The sequence below is a fragment of the Amblyomma maculatum genome, chromosome 9 (assembly GCF_055883805.1).
Source record: "Amblyomma maculatum isolate TAMU_Amacu chromosome 9, ASM5588380v1, whole genome shotgun sequence".
NCBI lineage: Eukaryota > Metazoa > Arthropoda > Arachnida > Ixodida > Ixodidae > Amblyomma > Amblyomma maculatum.
The window spans coordinates 117,218,193-117,238,727 of record NC_139352.1 but is presented as its reverse complement, the minus strand read 5'-3'; the positions used below and the strand labels follow the sequence as shown (position 1 = coordinate 117,238,727).

The window sequence follows — 20,535 nt, the reverse complement described above, 5'->3', positions numbered from 1 at the left end:
TTGTGGCTGTAAGAAGAAAGAAAAGAAAATGCACGGTCCTGCTACTGGCTCAGTATCTGAGCCACCTCCGCTGCCTCGTGCGGACAGAAGAGAAAATAGACAAGAAAAAAAAAACAGGGAGAGAAAGACGCGCGCCGCAACAACAGCCGTTGTCCGCCACCACCGAAGCGGTAGCTGGTGCAATGACGGCCTACAACAGATAAAAAAATTAGCCGTGGCTTAGCTCTGGTTAACAAGTTCACAGGTGTTAGATTACAAGAAAGGAAAGGTGCCGTGTTTGTCACTCGCGGAATCCTGCTGACGCATCTCGCCGACAACACAGCAACATTTAAACATTTCTCCAGTCCACATTCTGCAGTGATCTCGGAAAATTTTCAGCCGGAAACACATCTACTTCTGGTTGGCCTGCTTCACAAGCATTCGGCGGCAGCGGCACCAGCTATTTCTACTGCCCAAGAGGCTAAACCTTTGCCCGTTTTTCAGGATGGAATCGATACCCCCTCCCTAGCATTCAGTAACGCCTGGCACTGGGATGAAGAAACAGCTGGGCGTCGAAATCGACATGGATTCTGACGTCACAAGCCGACAGCTTTAAAAGGGGCCTGCCTGCGAGGACTGCTTCACAAGCATTCGGCGGCAGGGGCACCAGCTATTTCTGCTGCCCAAGAGGCTAAACCTTCGCCCGTTTTGCAGGTTGGTTTTTTTCCGAATGTACATACCGCTAGCTAAGTTTTTCTGGTAGCCGCTGCTGCTGAGTGCTTTCCTGTTCGGTCTATCGCGAAGAAGCATCTTATCAAAAGAATGGCTGACACATGTCTTGCATGTAACGAATGAAGTGTTTCTAACTTGCTCAGAATGGGAATATCATTATCATATTGGCACATGTTCGGGGGTAAATGAAAACACATAAAAAAAAGCAGAAACTGCAAAAAAGCACGGAAAGTCCAAACATGCAGAGCAGCTAAAGCTCAAGGCAACCAGAGCGGAAAGAAAGCAAGCGAGGAACCAGAAGTAAACCTTGCAGGTGAAATTGCTGAAATCCGTCGCATGCTTCCAGAGGGGCTAACCATCAAATCAAAGATAGACACACTGGATGAAATAAAGACTACTCTCGATGACTTTGAGCAGTCCATGCGAGAAATGTTAACAAAATGCGACGAGGTTCTTTCAATAATGAAACCACAAGATGCAGACATATCTACCCTTGGCAAGCGAGAGTCCATGCGAAAAATGTCAACAAAATGAGACGAGGTTCTTTCAAAAATGAAACCACAAGATGCAGACATATCTGCGCTTGGTAAGCGAGTGGAAAGACTTGAGGCTCAGCCCAAAGAAGATAAAATCGAGGAACTTAAACTGCAAATAAACGAATTGGAGCAATACAGTAGGCGCCAAATTTTAGGGATAGTTGGGCTACCCCATCATGTCAATGAGAACTTGCTTCAGAAACTTAATATTTTCGCCATTGATCTCGAGCTTCCACTCCTGTCCGAGGCAGATATTGAAGCTGTTCATCGATTACCCGCTCGGGCCGTCAAGGAGAACGCTAACGACAGTACAGGCAATGATAGTGAAATCAGAAACATTTCTAGTAAGGCTGCTCCTGTTCTTGTACGCTTCATAAACTGGCTTGCAAAATTGTTCAGCTAAAGGAATCGAAATCTAAAATATTCTTCAATGAATGTCTGACGGATTTAAACTAAGAGCCCCTTTGGAAGATGAAGGAAACAGCGAAAGAAAAATAATACGAGTTTGCCTGGGTAAAAAATATAAAACTTTGTCCGCCGCGGCCCCCGCAGCCGAGTTGTCAGGATTAGAACGACAGATGACTTGAACAAGATGCGCTGAGTAGCAGGCTCCAGCACTTTGACTCTACTGTAAGAAGCATGTTCAAAATGACAGATCGGGGCCCGTATTCCGAGTTTGCGTCGTTATCGTGAGTGTCGCTATCTCCCCAATCTTGATTGGTGGAAACGCTGGAAAATGATGTTGCCCCCTCTTCCGGCTCTGCAATGGCAACACCCGGTTCTGGCGTTTCGGCCAGTCAGATGACTCGAGGTCACGTCAGATAGCAACACTTCGATAACGACGCAAACTCGGAATACGGGCAATGAACACAGATCCTTATCACGATGCCGTTAATTTTAAGCGCGCTATGTTCCTGCAAGATAAAAAACAAGTTTCTTTATTCCATCTAAACGCACAAAGTCTGTGAAATAAGCGAGATTTAGTGGAAATACGTTTAGCGCCTTGGACCATGAATTTCAATTTTTAGTTTTCACAGAGACCTGGCTCACCAACGATTGTGATGTTGTGCAGTTTCCGGGTTGCAGATGTGTATCAATTTCAAGGTGTGATAAGAAAGGAGGAGATGTGGCCGTTTAGGCAAAGAACTGCTTGAGTTTCGTCACCATAAAAGAGGTTCGTGTGATAAAACAGCACTATGAATTCTTGATGATCAATTGTGTTTGTACCATATTCCCAGTTGTTTACTGACCTCCTTCTGGGTCTAAGGAAGCATTTTTAGGATTTCTGAAAAATATGTTACAGTATTCCATAAATTTCAAGATGCTTGTTTTTGAGAGAAGGCCACGGCTTTAGGCGATTGGTACTCGGCGGGTTTGTGTGCGCTAAGAGAGAAGCGAGAGAAAGGAGAAAGGATGAATTAAATACGTAGAAAAAAGAACACAAATAAAATCACTTAGCTAAGCACGGAGTTTCTCAGTGCGAGCGCCTGGAGATGCGCAGCACACACAATTATCTGTGGGGATTTTGATATCGATTTATTGTTTTTTTTACCCTAATAGGCAAAGAATGCTTGATATTTTTCTTTCATATGGTTGTGATAACGCGATAGAGGTGCCGACTAGAGTGACAAGCATGTCCCATACTTTGTTAGATTTATGCTTCACTAAATACGAAGACGCATATGTGCGAGCAGGCGTATTAACAGCTGATATTAGCGACCATTTACCGATTTTCATGCTCTTTACACCATACAACACACTATGTATTCCTTCTACATGTGAACCTGTTACACACCGAATCATTAATGATGATAAGATCGCAACTTGGATAGATGTTCTTCAACTTTCCGTCCCTGTTGCAGCATATGATCTTTTCATACAAACTATTACGAATCTCTACATAAAGCATTCCCAATTGCTGAGTTTAAAAGAAATAAAAAAGCCATAAAGCCATGGATAAATGCTGACCTTCTAGAGAGAATTAAAAAAAGTGACAGAATGTTTGCCTTTTTCATCAGAACAAGAAACATAGACTGTTTATTTGAACTTCAGAAAATCCGTAACAAATTGAGCTATGATAACAAAAAGGCTAGGACCAATAATTATGAACGTAAGTTTGGTGACATCTGGAATAATCCTAAACAAGTATGAGACACTGTAAATAATTTAGTGTCCAAAAACAAAAGCGATGTCATTTCTGAGCTTTTATTAAATGGTTTGTCTTACACAGGAACGTTGCTTGCTAACGTACTTAACGAGCATTTCCTCAAATCAAATCATTTATCCCAGACAAGCCACTGTGATTGCACAGAACACGTGGCATCCAGAAACAATAGCTCAATGCTCTTGTTTCGAACAGAGTCTGAAATCAATAATATAATACAAAACTTAAACAACGGTAGTATCTGCGGGGCTGATGACATAAAAGTTAAACCTATAAAATCCATCAGCAATTTGCTTAGCCAGCCACTTACACACATATTCAACCTAATCTTGAATACCGGAGTGCTTACAGATAAATTAAAAATTGCGGAAGTATCCGTCATATACAAGGGGGGTGACAGAAACTACTTAAACAACTATAGGCCAATTTCAGTGGTGCACATTTTCTCGTAGATAATTGAACAAGTTATAAACATTAGGCTACTTGACTTCTGTGACAAAAACAGTATCATAGCTGAGCAGCAATATGGCTTTCAGAAGAAGAAATCTACAGAAATGGCACTACTAAAAGTCAAGGATTCGATACTAGAAACTTTTGAACAGAAAATGTACACAATAGGAATATTTTTAGACTTTAAAAAAGCTTTCGATTTCTTTAAGCACCCAATATTATTTCACAAATTATCCAAATACGGTATTAGAGGAGTCACTCTCACACTAATAAGAAGTTACATGTCAAATCAGCAGCAGTACACAGATATCACCCATGTGAAATCAAGTCAGGTTGCTTTCTTGACAAAACTCTACTAGCCTCTGCCCACCTTCATTTGGCTCACCAAGACCGAACTTGCCTGTAATTCCGAATATTTCTTCACTCCCCACCTTAGCATTCCAGTCTCCTATGAGAAAAAGGACGTTTGATGATGGAGTGCGGTCTAAAACGCATTGCAGGTCAGCATAAAATCTGTCAACGTCAGCTTCCTCAGCAGTAGTGGTTGGTGCAGACTTGGATAACTGTTATGTTGAAAGGGTGACCTTGGATCCGAAGTGAAATCATTCGGTCGTTTTTGGGGTTTTACCCTAGCACTGCTTTGCCCATTTTTCTGTTTACTATGAGAGCGACCCCATTCCTTTTTCTGGATTCGTGCCCACAATAAAAAACATAATGGTCGCCGGAATTAAATTCTCCCATTCCGGTCCACTTGAGGACGCTGATACCCAAGATATCAATGTTCAATTCGTCCATTTCTCGCTTGACGACATCCAGTTTACCTTGCGTCATAGATCTCACATTCCATGTTGCTATGTGATATATCTCCTTGCAACATCGGACTTTCCGGTCGCTTCCCGATACATCCACAACTGATCGTCCTTTTGGCTTTAGCCCAGCCGCTTCATTCGTCCTGGAGCTACTAGGAATCGCCCTTTCTTCATCCCCAGTAACTTGTGAGACGCCTTCCAACCTGGGGGGCTCATCTCCCGGCGCCCTATCATTAATGTTATTGTGACTGGCCATAGGGTTTTCTTGGCAGGAAATACTGGAGTGGGTTGCCATTACCTTCTCCAGTGAATCACATTTTGTCAGAACTCTCTGCCGTGACCTGTCTATCTTGGGTGGCCCTACACAGCAGAGCTCACGACTTCATCGAGTTTTGCAAGCACCTCCGCCATGACAAGGCAGTAATCCATGAAGCGATGAAGGCATGATCCATGGAGGCATGATTCATGAAGGCATGATCCATAAAGTGATCCATCCAGAAAGTATGTACAGGTATATCTTAATCTATCGGTATTATAAACAGACTCAAGCGTCTATTGCCCACCTGGCTGAAAAAAACAACTATATTACAAAATGGCTCATTTGCGTTTTCACTACTGTCTTCTCGTTCGAGGCACAGCTCCTAAAACAATCTTAGAACGCATATATATAGAACGCATATAGAGAGGAGACGCCTGAAGATGTAATGGATGTTGTCGAGGCCGAGGAAGCAGCAAAGGGAAGCGAAGACGCTGGAACCTCTGCGGCATCCGTCAATGTGGAAGCACCGAACATCACCGGCAAAGAGGCGGGTGATGACACAGGAAAACAAGAGTCGGCAGCCTGGGTGCCAGTGGCGTCTGCGAACGCGAACGCACCCCTTCAAGACGCAGGTTCCTTGGAGCCTGCGACGAAGGTGACCATTGCTACGGGAAACGGCGGTCGGTCAACGAGCGCCGGCAGCGCACCTAAACGCCCCCATACAAAGGCAGGAGACGGGAGCGAACAGCAGACCCTTAAGAACGACGATGAGCCGCCTATGAAAGCGACCCTGAACAGGAGACCTCCTTTCAAGCAACGGCCCAACATCGCGGCGGACAGGAGGGCCGAGGAAAAGCCACCCTCGCAGCAATGATCGTTTATACAGGTATAAAAACGAAGACGTTACTTGAATGAATGTGATTATCAAAGAAAAATGTGAGAATTCAAAACATAGAGCTTTGTACAAATGCGTGAAGGTGACCCCTGTTTACACAGAAAAGGAAAGATTCCACAGCGCTAACAAATACAAATTTATAAATAGACACAGACAGGTGATATGCACTAAGTCGTTCAGCAGTTGGTTTTACTTGACCCATGTATGCCCGTTTAGGTCGGCCAGTTTATTACGCCGTAGAAGCACACACATGGAGAAAAATGAATAGAAGATGTCTTTGTTTCCCGCAAGTTCTTCTTATGCTGTGGAAAAAGGGGAGCAATAGAAGGAAATTCTGGAGGTAAAAACCGCGAAAAAGTAACTAAGTGACGACAGAACACAGCCGCTTCCTGCCGTGGTTTTTATACCTATTCTTGTTGCGCCGATCGGCCCTCTATAATGCTCTCTTTGAATGGAAGTAGTTTGGCACTTATCCTGCAACATCTGATTCCTCTTTTACCATAAAACCGAGCAGACGAAAGGCACTTCGACGGCCTTAGGGCACCACGAATGCTTAGAAGGAGAGAAAGGTGTACAGCTTTAAAAAACCGGATGGCTGGGACGAACAAAGGAATTGGCCAAGAAAAAAAGGACACCCTAGGAGGACAAAAGAAAGAACCGAAGTTGGAGGCAAAAAAAGAAGCAAGCTCCCGCGGGTGCTACATAAATTCAGATTCCACGGCCCTGCCTTTAGATGCAGCCTCGTCTTCTAAATGCGGCAGGGTGGCCGGTATGCATCTTTTATTGCGTAAGCAATAAATGGGTATGTTTGAGGAACCTGCGGCAGGCTAGTTGGTTGGATGAATCTGATGACTTCTGGAGCTTCATTGTACAGACACACGTGCACAAGACATTACAAAAAAAGATCACCTATAATGCACAAGCTACCGACTGGCTATTTATTTGTGGTATCTAGAAATGTGCGATCAGTAGCGCTCAGCAGGAAAGAATTTCTAATAATTCCTCTGGAGAATAGGATAAGAAGATAGGCGCATTTTGCCATTAATTATACTTCTTGTTTCATTTTTTCCTTCAATATTTTTCTCCTAATTTTTTCTTCAAGTTTTCTTCCTCTTCTTATTGTACTCTTCTATTTCTGTTTCTTTTTCGTGATTTCGTCTTTTTCATACCACATATAAGAAGCCAATTGGTAGTTGCGCATCACCGGTGTGGACGTCTTGTTGCAATCTTTTGTGTATGTGTGTACATTATGGACAATGCAGCCCCAGGCGTCATCAGTTGTTTGAGGAGTTTGTCACCATAACTGTGTCTGCAGGATTGAGTCGAAGTGAGGGGACATAGGAAAACGAATGGTTGTAGTCGATAGAGGATGAAAACGTATCACCAGGGAAAAATTATTAGTTAACTTATTAGATCCAATACGTCATTCAGATGTCGAAATAACCAGACGGGGTAATATCGACGACCAAAGTTATCTCGCGGTACTTCACTTCCGGCCCCGTGACCTATAAGGACGTCGGAATAGAGACGCAGGTATGTGGATGTCGGATCTGACGTCAGTGCGTGACGTCATAAAACCAGAAATGGGAGCCGAATAAAAGAGTGAAATTGATCGAAAAGTATTTTAAGGGGTGTTAAAAATGCCACCAGGGCAAAGATTTCGCGCACGTGAAGTCATTAATTCATTTATTAGAGCCAATTACTATTACCGTCACTATTACCGCTAAGGCAAGAATTATCATCTAGGAAGATTACACTAGAATGTCTTTTTCGCCCTGAATATTATTCTCCTTGTTGAACAATCTTGAAGGAACGGCGAAGTGTAAATTTAATGAAGATAAATGAAATCGAAACACAAGTGGTTATATTAAGGTCAAAAAAAAAAAGCATATACTTCCGAATCAAAGGGACACTAAAGAGAAAACTGAAGTGGGCTTGCATCGATAGAATGCCTATTCCTGATTACAAAAAATCCACTCTTACTGAAAAAAGAGCTGTTATAAGGTAGTAAAGAGGAAGAACAGAAATACAGGTATCGCCGCCATAGCCGAAACGCGCAACTACAAATCACGTGACGCGCTAGGGATCACGGAGGCTGACAAATGCGAATTATGCTGCCCGTTTGAATGCGGTCGTAGGTTTTGTCTCGAATATAATAACACGCTGTTATCATACCTAAACGACGGCGAAAAGACAACGTAAATGTTGCAAGGAAAATACAAAAATATACTTGGAGGCGCCACAGGCGCCCACTTCAGTTTTGGTTATGTTTCGGCTCAGGCATTTCCCCCTGTGTGGGTATGTGCCATCACATTAGAGGAGAACAACAACAACAACATTTCGTGCGCACTCAGATAGTTTGTTTGGACCTGCAGCGCCGGAATTACGAGCTTGGAGCAGCAGATGCGCCTTGATGGTTCCCATTTGAGCATTCGCAGGCCCGAGTGAGCGAAATCCGCTGCCGCCGACACGCTCCTTCATTCACACTTCTGCGCCAACATATCGCCGCCGTCGCCGCTTCGACTGCGACCTGACCGCTCGACTGCAGCTACGTACGCCACAAAAAGCATACATATGCTAAGTACCGGAGGAAAAAAACGCATTATCATTCAATTGTTCGCTAAATCATGGCACATCCACACAACGTGCTACTTGAAGGCATCGTAAACAAAAGGGGCATACTTGCTGCTCATACCAAGGAGATCGTCGATATATTGCGCTCGTCGCCCGGCGAAAAAAAGGGCCTCGGGTAAAAAGTAAAAACTAAAAATAACGAAGCACCAGAAATACATTACAAAAAGTAAAACCAAATCGATTTGTAGAAAAAAAAAAACAGTAGCAGTGCGATTCGAACACGCCACTGCTTGATCCGTAACGTGCGACGCTAACCGCACGACTACGCCACTTTTTTTTTCTTTATTGCCGGTCGTCACCAACACAAAACAAAACCAACAAAAACGCGCTACAAACAGAATGCTCACAGCAGGGCGGTTACCACAAGCATGACACTTAATACAGAAGCCGGCAGGCTCATACGAGTTGCCTTTGTCAAGTTAAAATTCCTTCAGCTCGCATAGTAGCTCGAGTCTTGAAATCCAGTCTGGCACAGTGGTCTTCAATTTGTGCATTTCAACCAATGCGTGTATACTCTCGCGAAAGTAGAGCCTTGCAGGGCGGGCGTCAAGGTCACAGTGAAAACCCGCCATTCTGGACCGCCATAGACTGTGCAGGCCTATTAGCATAAGCGTATCAAGTGGAATCCCATCATTATTTTCAGTTGGCAGGAATCTAATCCCGTACGAGTGTAATGGTAATTCAAATATTCATAAGGCGAGGTGCGTGCTGGAATGTTGTGACGTTGCTTGCGCGAGGGTCGCGTTTCTTCAGCTCGACCTAGAAAAGGCGTTTGACTGTGTTCCACATGATGCATTGTTTGCAATATTGGATTATATCAATACCGGTTCTATTATCAGAGAGGGCGTAGCCCTGGCGTACCGAAACTGCACAACGCGATTGATTGTTAATAAAGTATTAGGGGAACCCATAAATGTGCGGCGTTCGGTACGTCAGGGTTGTCCCCTCAGCCCTCTTCTATTCTGCATTTATATCGAAACTTTATGCCTGTCTATTATGGAAAATCCATCTGTTCAAGGCTTTCAACTGTACAAGTCTGAGGTCAAACTTCTGGCGTACGCTGATGATGTGGCAGTGTTTTGTGCGAACAAAGAAAGTATTTGCGCCGCAGTTGAAGTTGTGAAAGATTTTAGTGCGACCACAGGAAGTCCAGTAAACTGGGGAAAGTGTCTTGGCTTCTGGCACGGGGCGTGGACATCAACGCCTGACTTTTTTGCCAACGTTACATGGGTTACAACACCCGTGAAGTATTTGGGTGTACCTCTAGAATTCTATGAAGACAGCAAGCCATTTTGGCGCGCCCAAGTTCAGGAAATACGGGAGAAGGCTGACAAGTGGAAAGGAGTGCCGCTGTCTATCTTTGCACGAGCCACTGTGTGTAATCTATTTTTTGTTGCCAAGGTGTGGTACGTCATGCAAGCACTTCATTGTTCTAGGTTGAGTGTTCAAAAGCTACACCGAATCTTTGCTGTGTTTGTATGGGCATCAAGCTGGGAAAGACGTAGTCGGGATAACCTGTTCCGGCCAATTAAAGACGGAGGTCTCGGGCTTGCTCACTTATTTGTGCGCCAGCTTGTACACAGATTTATTTTCTTTCGCGACGTTACCGACCCCTTTTTGCGCACTGTGTCCCAAGTGAGGCTCGCGCGGGCGCTGCCCAATTTCGTTGTTGCTACGGAAAGCATGCCAGGGCGTCTTTCTAGTTTTTTCAAAGAGATTGTCAGCAGTGTTCGAATTCTGTCAGCTCGCTTCTCGACAGAATACTTAAGTTCAGTGAAAAAGAAGAACCTGTATAAAGCTGTTTGTGACGACTTCTTCCCTGTTCCTGTGTACAGAGCCTTGTATAGCGGCCGTCTAGGTCAAGACGTACTGAAGCGTGTCAAAAGAATGCCAGTTTCTCCTGGGGTAAAGACGTTTTTCTTTAAGTTACATACAGGAACATTATCGGTACAAACTTTTTTTGAAAGCAAGGGCTTTTATCTGCCATGGGGTTCACTTTGCTTAATATGTAAACAGCCAGAGACAATAGACCATGTATTTCTGCACCGTTGGGAGGGCGTCTATTTTTGGGACGTGCTGCAACGAACTGTTAAAAAAGAATTACCATTAGACTCATACGGGATTAGATTCCTGCCAACTGAAAATAATGATGGGATTCCACTTGATACGGTTATGCTAATAGGCCTGCACAGTCTATGGCGGTCCAGAATGGCGGGTTTTCACTGTGACCCTGACGCCCGCCCTGCAAGGCTCTACTTCCGCGAGAGTATACACGCATTGGTTGAAATGCACAAATTGAAGACCACTGTGCCAGACTGGATTTTAAGAGTCGAACCACTATGCGAGCTGAAGGAATTTTAACTTGACAAAGGCAACTCGTATGAGCCTGCCGGCTTCTGTATTAAGTGTCATGCTTGTGGTAACCGCTCTGCTGTGAGCATTTGATTGTAGCGCGTTTTTGTTGGTTTTGTTGTGTGTTGGTGATGACCGGCAATACAGAAAAAAAAGCTTACTTAGAGGAGGAGGAAAAACTTTATTTAGTCCTATATTATTTGGCGGTTTTTAGACGTCTTCAGGGATGTCTGCTTGTTGTATCCACAAGAGTCTTCTCCGTCGACTTCGTCCACTTTTTACAATGGTCGGTTGCCCTCAGTCCAGGGCTCCGCTGGCTGCTGCCGCCCGTTGGGCTCGCTGTACCAGACCTTTCTGGTCTTCGCAGCGGTCGCTGGACAGCAGAGTCTCCCATTGCTCCGCACTCGGGTTTCGAATTTTGGGGACCACATCTATGTTTTGACATGCCCATGTGATGTGATACAGTGTTGGTTTTTCATAGCACCACGGACATCTGTCAGCGTATAAGGTAGGGTGCATTTTGTTTAGTATGTGTAGGTTTCGGTATGAACCCGTCTGTAATTGTCTCCATATGACAGTTTCCTCTCTGGTGAGAGAACTGTGCGGTGGGGGATATCGCATTCTTCTTCCTCTATAGTTTTCTAGTATGGCCGAGTATGCCTTGGGTGCTGGCAAAAGTTCCGCGGAACCGTCGGATGCTCGGAAAGTAGTGTATGCTCGAGCTATCCTGTCAGCCTCTTGGTTCCCTGCCACCCCCATGTGCCCCGGTACCCATATAATTTTGTGTCTGGTCTTGTTTTCTTCGTGGTTTTTAAATCTGTCGCTCGCTTCGAGGAGTATACGAAGCGCGTGACGACCAATCCTACCATTCATGAAATTTCGACAGGCTGTTTGAGAGTCCGTGAGTATCGTTAGCGACCGCCCAGCTCTATAGCCCTCCGCCACCGCTAGAGAAATGGCTACTTCCTCGGCCTCTGCTGCTGTGCAGTGTCGGATAGAGGCGCTGGTCACTTCGCGTAGAGACGAATTGACCACCGTGGCCACTGCAATTTTGTTCTGTCCTCCTCTCGAGGACGCGTCTGCATACACAGTCGTGTCTTCAGGAGCGTATGTTTTTTGAATAAAATTGGCCCTTGCTTCTCTTCTACCTTGGTTGAGGTTAGGGTCCATGTTTCTCGGGATTGGAGCTACCTTGAGGGACTTGCGAAGTTCGTCGGGGATCGTTACCGTCCTCGCTATTTCTCGCATCTGCTCACAGTATCCGAGTCTCTGTAAAAGCGCTCTTCCAGTCGTTGTCTGCAGCAGCCTGAGTTTTTGCGACTCAAGCTGCGCCTCGCGTAGTTCTTCGAATGTGTTTTGCAATCCAAGCGCCATGAGCTTTTCTGTAGACGTGTTGCGCGGTAATCGGAGCGCCGTCTTATACGCTTTGCGTAGCAGGGCATCAGCTTGTTGTATTTCACTCTTGTTGAGGCACTGGTAGGGCAGGCTGTACATAATTCGGCTCACTACCAGGTTTCTAACTAGTTTTAGTGTGTCCTCTTCGCGCATGCCATGCCGCCTGTTGGTGATGCGGGTGATCATGCGTGTCACTTGTAGCGTTGTAGTTTTGAGCATGGTAAAAGTGTGACTACTGCGCTGGTTCGATTGAACCCACATACCTAATATTCTTATTTTTGTCTTTTCAGGGATGGGCATTCCTTCCAGGTAGATGTTGAGTTTCAGGCTCTCACTGGTTGGGACGGTCCGGTTTTGTTTGCCTCTCCACACTCGAAGCAGTTCCGATTTCTCGGTCGAGCATGCGAGTCCTCTTTCTCCGAGATATTTCTGTACACAGGAGGCCGCTTCCTGTAGTTTTCCTTCCTTCTCCCCGAGGGAACCGGTGTTCGTCCAGACTGTTATGTCGTCTGCATACATGGCGTGCCTGATGCCTTCGATCTTCTCTAGTTTTCGTGCTAGACCTATCATAGCTATATTGAAGAGGATAGGTGAGATGACTGATCCTTGTGGTGTTCCTTTGTTTGGCGCGTGAATTTTGTTCGATCGAAGGTCTCCCATGCCGATGGTGGCAGTTCTATCTGACAGGAAGGCTTTGACGTACCCGTGGATTCTGCGTCCGCAGTTCAGGTCGTCTAGACCTGTAAGGATCGCTTCGTGACTGACGTTATCAAATGCTCCCTTGATGTCAAGGGCCATTATGACATTTTCACCTGTTCGGGGTACGTTGCGGAGCACATCTTCTTGTATTTGAAGCAGCACGTCCTGCGTCGAGAGTTTTGCTCTGAAGCCGAACATGGTATGGGGTACATGTTCATTATCTTCCATGAAATTTTGCAGTCTTTGCAGCACCACCCGCTCGTAAAGCTTGCCGAGGCACGACGTGAGCGATATGGGCCTGAGATTTTCAATTTGGAGCTGTTTGCCAGGTTTAGGTATCATAATTGCTTCGGCGTGTTTCCACTCTTCGGGAACCGTCTCCGCCTCCCAGTGTTTGTTTAGAAAACTTACGAGCTCTTGTATGAGGTCGTCACTCAGGTTTCGGATCAGGGCATTGTCGATTCTGTCGGCTCCTGCTGCCGTGTTTCTGGTCGTATTCCTTATGGCCGCATAAACTTCTTCCACAGTTATTGGGCGGTCGAGTCTCTCGTTTTCGGCTCCGCGATAGTTTCCTTGGTATCGTGAGGGGTTGCGATCACCGAAACATTTTTTTCGTGCCTTCTCTAAAAGGTCGGTGTCCGAGCCCTTGAAGGAGTGGATGAATCTGTGGATGCTTTTATTGTTTTCTGATTTTGTTTTGGTCGGATCGATTAGTGCTCTTAGGAGATTCCAGGTTCTGGCCGTACCTAAGGTTCCCTTAAGCGAGTCGCTGAATTGTTCCCAATTTTGTCTCGCGAGTTGCGCTGCGTATTCTTCAGCTTTTGCCGTAACTTCTGCTATCTTTAGCTTTAGTTTCCTGTTGTGTTTTTGCTTCCGCCATCTTTTGGTGAGACAGCGTCTGGCTTCCCATAGTCGCAGAAGGTGCCCGTCTACTTCGGGCGTTGTTGTTGTTCGTCTTACACTTTTTGTGCATTTGTCTCGCGTTTCTGTCAACATGCCGCTCCAGTCTTCTAGTGATTGAATGCCGCCTTCAGATTTTTTGCAAGCCCCGCGGAACGCGTTCCAGTCCGTGAGTTTTGCTTGTCCGATCCGGCATCTTACCCTTTCCGATGCTATTCGCGTCCGGAGGATAAAATGATCGCTACCTAGGTTTTCCATCATGTTTTCCCACTGTGACTCCTTGCTCTTCCTTACGAACGTGAGGTCCGGGCAAGTGTCCGTGCTCACACTATTACCGATTCTCGTTGGGGTCGCGGGATCTGTGATTAGCTTACAGCCAAAATATTCGGCTACGTCCGCTAATGTTCTTCCCTTGATATCTTGTTTCCGGTATCCCCAACTCGTGTCCATGGCGTTGAAATCTCCCACGATAATGAGTGCATTTTCTTTGGCCAGCTTGTGCGCTCCGTGGAAGAGTTCGAAGAATTTGGCTTTTCTTTGTCTTGGCGGGCTGTACACGTTTAGTACGAATGTGCTCCTTTCCTTTCGCTTTTTCGGAATGATTTCGACAAGCGCGTGCTCGATGTCCGTGTCGGCGATGGTATCGTGCCTGATTGCGGTGATGGTTTTGATGACTAGAACGGCTGCTTTACCTCCGTTTTGGCTCTCGTAAACATCGTACCCCTGTAGAGAGGGCCTGGTTCCAGTCTCTTGGAGCGCAATCACATCGGGGGGTGTGAGCTGTGTGTTTATGTATTGTTTTAGTAGGGCCTGTTTTTTGCGGTAGCCTCTGCAGTTCCATTGCCAAATTTCTAAGTTTTCTTGGTCTTGCTGACGCGTCTTGGTCATGTTTACGTGTTCGTGCTGTTGCCTTGTTCGACAGCGAACGCCGTTAACGCTGGACGGTTGTACGCTCTTTCCCTAATGTTTTCGTTATGTCTTTGTTTTCGAAAAGCACTTTTGATTTCTGAGATCTGCCCCTGAAATTGTGCTTGCATCTGTTGCATTTGAGATTGGATTTGCCGCATCATATCCTGCATCATCTGCTGCATCATCTGTTGCATTCGTGATTCAAGTTCTCCATTGTTGGATGCTTGTGGCTGTTTTGGAAAGGCTCTAGTGATTTCAAGCTCCCGCTGTTGTGCCTTTAGTGTTTTTGTTAGTTCCTCGACCTTGCGTTCGAGCTCATTTTGTTTGAGTCGAGCGAGTTCAAGCTCGCGTCTGAGTGCATCACTGCTCGCGTCTTTAGCTTCTTTGACAGGAATATTTTTGTTGTTTGTATTGTTTGTGTTACTATTTTCTACCGAGTGCGGATCAATGGTAGATGCCCAGCTTACCTTGCTGCCGCCTTTCTGGGAAAGCTTCGTTTTCTGCTTTTCTTCTTTGTTCCCCTCCTGTGAACCGGCCGGCGACAGAGGTGGGAAGGAATTGGACCTTGATCGGCTCCTTGAGGTCTCTCCTTCTGAGCTGAACCATCGCTTGCGTGGTCGCCCGCGTTGGCCACTGCGCCCTCTTTCCCCGCTGGGCTTTGGTCTTGCTTTTTTCAGTCTCTCGGGGCACTCTTTGGATCCGGTGCGATGTGCCTCACCGCATATTAGGCACTTGAGCTCGCACACATGGTCTTTCGTCGGATTTTTATCTCCGCACAGTCCGCACACAATAATGTCCGGTGTGGGGCACACGTCGGAGCGGTGTCCTTGCTGGAAACAGACGTAGCACACTTGCCTCGTGGGGCGGTACTGGTAGCACGGTAGTTCACCTCCGTAGTATATTACGAATTTCGGCAAGATCGGGCCGTCGAACGTGATCACGGCGGTCTTGGATTTTCCAAGCATCCTTGCCTGGAGAATGGTTACTCCTTGAGTTCTGACTCGTAGGTGTGCTTTCAGCTCTTCGGGAGACGTACCTGGGTCAACACCGTGAATTACGCCGCGAAAGACGTCCTCCGGAGCTGCCACGTAAGCGTTGACCTCGTACGACTTTCCGGCGAACTTAAGGCGGGTAATGCGCCGCACCAGGTGAGCCGTTTCTTCATGTGGGGTGCTAACGATAATGATATTTGATCCTGTGCGAAGCCTTACAAGTATGTCCTCGTCCTTGCATTGTTGGCCGCACGCCATGATAACGGCGCGCGCTACTTGGTGTGTGGTGAGTGATTTCACCATGAGTCCTTTCTTGGGTCGAAAAATTATTTTGATGTCATTTTTGGGGAGTGGCGGCAGTCTTCGCCTAGGCCTCCTCTGCTCCACCTCTCCGGTCTTGTTGCAGCCGGTCGCATTACCCTGTGATTTTCGATCATGAGGTTGGGCGTCCGGGCCGGTTCCCGTGCCTTTCCGTTGTCCTTGTCTCTGAAGTTTTTTTTTCTGGCGCTTGGATTGAACAAGCTCCCAACTGGCATCGTTGTTGTACCCGACGCGCTCCGATGAGGAATCTGACGGCATTCCGTCTTCGCTTCCTGACTCGGCGTCTCCAAAGACGTCTTCATCCATCCCTTGGAATTCGTCAAGGAGGGCATTTGGTGGTTGTGGCGACGCACTTGGGGCTTGGCTTGGCCCTGCCATATGGTCTCCCTTTGAAGAAGAGTCGGTGCTAGGCGCCGCCGTGGTCAATAAGCCTAGCGTCCCATGCTCTCCCGATGTCGTGCTGGGCGTCCCGTCAGGGTTAGCGGGCTGGCGCCCGCTTTGGAACTTTCAAGTCCGGTAAAGATCCGAAAAAATGGTCCTACCGCTTGAAATATGGCATCCAGGGGATCCAGCACTTGATGTCTTCCAGTTCCGAATGAAATCCGGTGGCGAAGAAGCGTTGGTCCGGTGAAATCGGTCAAAATTTGCGGAGCTGAAGTGACGCGTGTCCGCCTGCTTCAACCGCCATGAAGGAATCCGTCCAGCTTACTTAGAAATGTTGTTGTGGCTGTAGGAAGAAGGAAAAGAAAATGCACGGGCCTGCTACTGGCTCTGTTGCTGAGCCACCTCCGCTGCCTTGTGTAGACAGAAGAACTGATTTAACTGATTTATTTATAGGAAGGGAAAGGCGCGGTAACTGTCTCACTTGTTTTCTGTGGACACCGCAACCGCGCCGTAAGGGAAGGGAGGAAGATGGGAGTGAAAGTGGAAAGAGAGAAAGAGGAGCCATAGTGGAGGGCTACGGAGTAGTTTCGGCCACCTGGGGATCTTTAACTTGCGCTGACATCGCAAGCACACGGACGCCTCTTCGTTTCGCCTCCATCGAAACGAAGAGGCGTCCGTGTGCTGTGCGATGTCAGCGCACGTAGACAGAAGAAAAATAGAAAAGAAAGAAAAAGAAGAGGGAGAGAAAGACGCGCGCCGCAACAACAGCCGTCGCTCGCCACCAAAGCGGTGGAGGGTGCAATGACGCCCTACAACAGATAAAAATTTGGTGGCTGGCTAGCCCCCGCCGCAAGCGGCGTTGACCTACCGTCCCAGCCCCGTAGAGCCAGAACAGCCACCCGTCACACCCTCATCACTTAGAAATGCATTTCGATCCTCTCACATTTTACCACAAGTACGTCGCCAAAGTACTACAACATGCGGCACGCAAATTTCAATAAGCCCCGCCGGGGTGGTGCAAGTGGTAAGACGCCCGACTACTGTGCCGGAGTTCCCAGGTTCGAACCTGACCACGGCGGCTGCGTTTCGATGGAGGCGAAAAGAACTGGCGGCCATGTGCTGTGCGATGTCAGCGCAGGTTAAAGATCCCCAGGTGGTCGAAATTACCCCGTAACCCTTCACTACCGGCTCCCCTTTCTTTCTTTCCACTTGCACTCCCACCTTCATCCTTCATTTACGGCGCGGTTTAGATGACCACAGAGGAAGTGTGACGGATACTGTGCCCTTCCCTTCCTGTGAAGAATTTATTATTATTATTATTTCAATAAAGGAAAAATTCGCACTAACTACGGCACCCAAAAACTCACATATAGAATTTCTAGTTTTTTAAATGGTCATCATCCTGCTTTACACATTATTTATGAAAGCAAGTATTTGAAAGCTTGAAAAAAAAAACATCGTTTTGTATCTGTTGTCACTCCAGGCCTAACCATTCTATTAACTTATCTTGTTATTTTTTTGTGCTTTTTTGTTCGTCACCATAAAGGCGTTTCATCATGTACGATTATGAATTATTCACTGAGTGTGTGCCTTCTGCTTTGAATGTCTTGTGCTCCTGAGTTGGAGCAAGAAGGTGGCAGACTTTTTGGCAGGCACTTACTTGCCTTTTGGTTTATCCCCTGTGCAACTGTAACTGTGTTGCCTGAAATAAAACACTTTGACATTGACACTTACCACGAAACAGTGTTTGCCAAACTATGTTACCAAGTGTGATTCGTATCGAACGCCATCGCTAATAAACGCCTTACTTTAAGATCGCCTGGCAGCATGGTCGCCTGATTGACACAGCAAAATAACGTTTAATAACGTTTAACAGCAAACACAATCCTGTCGAAACACCCTGCTGCGGCACGATATTAAGGCCTCATGCTCGTTAGCAAATGTGTCCGCGTTTAGGGTGCATGCCTTATATGGACTTATGCCAATCACCATCGAATCGATACTTAATAGCAATCGAATGATATCGGAGCATGATTTAAGGCATTTTCAATATAATTTCATCATTAGTTACGACTAATAATAAAATAGTTAAGCATTCAATCGTTTAAAATCGGATGACAGCAAAGAAAAGGCACAGTATCTGTCACAATTCTAGTCAATCGGTCTCGCAGTCAATGCCTAAGCAGCACGGTGGGGGAGGCTTCCACCTTGAAGGACTTTAATGAGCCAAAGTGCCCCCTGAATTTTAAGGCGACCTTCTTGGGCTCATGGAACGAAATCCCGTGGGTTAGAGTTGTGCGCGAGATCAGTCATATTCCGTGAGATTCCGCGAGATGTGTGTCCAGCGTTCCTGTCATCTGCAATCCCACACTTGAACGCACGCCAAGGAACGCCACGCGACAGGCGTGATGGTGTGGTGGTTGTGAACTCTTTTATTATGCCCAAAACAGGAGACCAGTCAAATGACCGGTTGCGCTGGCTTAGAGAAGGTCGGCGGGGATCCCTTGGGAAGTCGCGGTCTCCATTGCGGCTGGTTAAGCCGAGTTGGTCTGCTGGCTCGGAAGTACGCAGGAGAGACTCCCATGTCTCTGGGGTGTTGAGTTGTCTGTGTTGTAGTGTGTACAAGTCCCCGCCACGTGTATGAGAGTGGCCGGAGTTGAGCAGTGTTTGCACATGGGGGCTATCTGTTGCCGAAAGGCCTTGTTGTATAAGAGGGGGCGTGGGAAGCTGCCAGTATGTAGTTTGCGCCATTGGACGGCCTCGCGTCTTGTTAGATCGCGGTGTGCGGAAGGGTATGAGTATCTTTCGAGTCGGTAGTGCTGGAGTATGACCGTGTAACTGACGACAAGAGAAACGCGTGATATATTAGTGTCAGGGGAAGCAGGGTGGCGGATCACACTCTCGGCTCGGCAGTTGAGATCTCGAGCGAGGGCGTGCACCTGGGTGTTTCCGCTGGTGGTGGTAGTAGTGGTTTTAACGCGGTAGCGTTAAGGAGCTCGTGTCGCAGAAAAGCCGGTGTCGTCGGCGTCCAGTGAGCGATGAATCCCGGCATCATCATCATCATCATCATCAGCCTGATTATACCCACTGCAGGGCGAAGGCCTCTCCCATATTTCTCCACTTCTTCCGGTTCTGTGCTAGCTGCATCCACTTGACCCCTGCGAACTTCTTAATCTCATCCGCCCACCTAACTTTCTGCCTCCCCCTGCTACGCTTTCCTTCACTTGGAATCCAGTTTGTTACCCTAAGCGACCATCGGTTATCCTCTCTTCGCACTACATGTCCTGCCCATGTCCATTTATTCTTCTTAATTTCCGCTAGTATGTTGGTAACTTGAGTTATTTCTCTGACCCACTCTGCACGCTTTCTATCTCTTAATGTTACCCCTACCACTTTTCGTTCCATAGCCCTCTGGGTTGTCCTCAACTTAAGTAGAACTCTCTTGGTTAGCCTCCACGTTTCAGCCCCATAGGTGAGTACAGGCAAGATGCAACTGTTGTATACTTTCCTCTTGAGCGATACCGGTAAGCTGCCAGTCATAATCTGCGAGTGCTTGCCAAATGCGCTCCATCCCAATCTTATTCTTCTTGATATTTCCTTTTCATGGTCCGGATCTGCGGTTACTATCTGTCCTAAGCAGACATATTCGCCTACTATTTCCAGTATTTCGCTACCTAATGTAAACCGCTGTTCCTTCCCGAGGCTGTTGAACATTACCTTAGTCTTCTGCATATTGATTTTCAAGCCTACCTTTCTACTTTTTCTGTCTAGGTCATCAATCATTATTTGCAGTTCATCCCCCCGAGTTGCTTGGCAAGGCAATGTCATCAGCAAATCGCAGATTACTGAGGTATTCTCCATCTACCCTTATCCCTAACTGCTCCCATTCCAAGTCTCTGAATACTTCCTCTAAACAAGCTGTGAATAGTTCTGGGGAGATTGTGTCTCCTTGCCTAACTCCTTACTTTATGGGAATGTTGTTGCTTTCTTTATGTAGAACTATGGTTGCTGTGCAGCTACTATATATATCATCCAGCACTTTCACGTACGGCTCGTCTACCCCCTGATTTCGCAATGCCTGCATCACCGCCGAGGTTTCAACTGAGTCAAATGCTTTTTCGTAAT

At 46.6% G+C, this 20,535-nt stretch overlaps 1 pseudogene; it reads left to right on the top strand.

Moving 5' to 3' along the window:
* Positions 1 to 801: 801 nt before the first annotated feature.
* Positions 802 to 1,848, top strand: LOC146180218 (uncharacterized; annotated as a pseudogene).
* Positions 1,849 to 20,535: the final 18,687 nt, after the last annotated feature.